Source organism: Homarus americanus, unplaced genomic scaffold (genome assembly GCF_018991925.1).
Source record: "Homarus americanus isolate GMGI-L3 unplaced genomic scaffold, GMGI_Hamer_2.0 scaffold57980, whole genome shotgun sequence".
In the NCBI taxonomy this organism is placed as follows: Eukaryota; Metazoa; Arthropoda; class Malacostraca; order Decapoda; family Nephropidae; genus Homarus; species Homarus americanus.
Genome location: NW_024716703.1, coordinates 25,156,451 through 25,159,043, shown reverse-complemented (window position 1 = coordinate 25,159,043; position 2,593 = coordinate 25,156,451). Strand labels below are relative to the sequence as shown.

Sequence of the window (2,593 nt, the reverse complement as noted above, 5' to 3'; positions counted from 1 at the left end):
CGTGTGTGTGTTTGTTTATCCCCACCACAATCTACCCATCCAGTGTGGTCATAAAGCCATCAGCTGTTCTGTTTGTATTCTCTTGTTTCTTGTGTATATATTCTGTCCTTCTTCTTGTTTATGGTTGTTCTTGTTTTTCTTTCTTTTTACTCTTCTTCTTCTTCTTCTTCTTCTTCTTCTTCTTCTTCTACTTCTTCTTCTTCTTCTTCTTCTTCTTCTTCTTCTTCTTCTTCTTCTTCTTCTTCTTCTTCTTCTACTTCTTCTTCTTCTTCTTCTTCTTCTTCTTCTACTTCTTCTTCTCCTCCTTCTCCACACAGTTTGTTCAGGATGTGAGTGGGAGGGAACATTCAGTATAACTTAATGTGGACATATAAACTAAGACTAATTTACGTTAGTTACTCAGGTTAACACAAGTGATAAGTTTAATTGTAATTTAACACATCTCTTCTGTTAATATGCATCTATGGATCAATTTATTTCACTACATGCGACTAATACAGCAGTTGTATCGTATTGCATGAGTGTATAAATTCTCTTCCCCGGGTTTTAACTATTCAACCATTCGGCACACAAACATTTAGTCTCTCGGTAACACTTCCAGAATACTCCGCCAGGTTATATTATATCTGTCAAAGCTGGGATGATATTGCGTTCTCTTAGTGTAATATATATTTATCTTAAACATATATACATAGTTCAAGCATGTATACATAGTTCAAGCATGTATACATAGTTCAAGCATGTATACATAGTTCAAGCATGTATACATAGTTCAAGCATGTATACATAGTTCAAGCATGTATACATAGTTCAAGCATGTATACATAGTTCAAGCATGTATTCCGTTGGGTAACTTGGTATGCTGAATTTTATTTGTTTTGTAACGACATGTACTTACCATCATTTCAACAATTTACATTTTATTTTTTTTTTTACACACTGATAGACACTACAAGCTACAAGCAGTGATCTCATTCTGATATCCGAACTCCGACTCCATGAACCCGAGACACCAGCTTGTAAGTCCGGGATTGTGTAGCGTTTCTCTGACAGGTTGGGATATCTACACAAAGTCTCTGTTTAGGCTTTGACTTTACGGTATAACCCACAGCGTTAATCAATAAACTCTAAGGTCATGAGGTTAGGGTTAAGTTAGGTTAAAAGCTTTGACTCCTCATAGATAAGTCACCACCACACCTTCACACGATACTTTGTTGTCATCTGCTTGTATATGTGTGGTGGATGATGGTAGAGGCGAGCAACAACCAAACGAGGCTCGGTAAAGGAGGGATTATATCGACATGTTGTGTTACTTATTATTCTCTTTTGTTTTGGAGTAAATCTCTGCCATTTCAGTATTTTTTTCTTTTTATTTTAATCACTCTTCTTCGGCTGTCACACTGGATATTGAAACTCAGAATTGGAGTTTAGAGAGTGTGGAGGTGGTGTTGGTGTTGGAGGGAGATCAGGTGGTGGTGATGGTGTTGATGATGGAGGTGTTGATGGTGGTGCTGGAGGTGGTAGTGGTGGTGAGGTGGGTCGGACCTTTTATCAGAGTGAAGTATGAACCGACCTCTCAGAATAATAATAAATATAAAGAAAATAAAAGTCCCAAAGCAACAATTCTGGATCAACTTGAGGAAACATTAAATAAAAACAACAATTTATAAGACTTGTGGGGTTTATCATTTTATCTGTTTTGTGAATTATAAAAAAAAAATAACTTAAAAAAATCACATTCTCGATATCTTGGAGAAAATATACATAAGTGAATAAAATACAGGAATTACAGAAGATTATTACAGGTATCAAGAAAGATTGGTTAAAGACAGCCTGGGGAAAAAAAATGTGGTGGGCTGTGGTGGCCATCCCTCAGACCTAAATATGACCACCTGGATTAATTGGACAGGTACTATACTACTACTACTACTACTATTAACTATCAAGACATACCAATATCTATTCTTTTTTGCTGTAAATAAAACATCACAGTTTCAACTTTATATTAGGTTTGTGATAGGAGTTCCGTTCACTGTAATCTATAAATACAGTACCATTCTGGATTCACCAAATCAAATACAAACATCACTATACATATTTATACATAATCAGCACTCCATGTATTGTGTATTATCATCTATTACAGTGAACAAGTTTTAAAAATTTATTCGTCTTTTGCTGATGATTATTACAGTATGTGTGTGTTTTTCATTTCAGGATAGACTAATTATATTTTAAAACAAACCCAATGTTTTTTAATTGACCTTTTAGAATGAGTTTATGTCTTTCTTGGTCATTAAAGATACAGATTTTTGTAGGTAATTACGTTAGAGTGTAATTACCTTGTTTGACTTAAGCTATGACGCAGTAATAACATCTAGAAATGACATCATTAATATCAGAACTCCAGTGAGATTCTTCCATGACCATAAATGTTTAGGTTAGGTTAGGTTAGATAGGGATAGAGAGAGATAGATAAAAGGAGATAAAGAAAGAAAGATACAGAAAGAAAGATAAAGACAGAAAGATAAAGAAAGAGACATATAGAGAGATTAATAAAGAGAGTAAGAGAGAGAGAGAGAGAGAGAGAGAG

The 2,593-nt window shown here is 34.7% G+C and overlaps 1 long non-coding RNA gene across 1 annotated transcript; it reads left to right on the top strand.

Annotated features, from left to right (window-relative positions):
• Window positions 1-222: 222 nt before the first annotated feature.
• On the top strand, window positions 223-2,244 carry LOC121858361. The gene is made up of 2 exons (XR_006087421.1): window positions 223-1,040; window positions 1,141-2,244. It is a non-coding gene; the product is annotated as an uncharacterized LOC121858361 (long non-coding RNA).
• The last annotated feature ends 349 nt before the right edge of the window (window positions 2,245-2,593 follow it).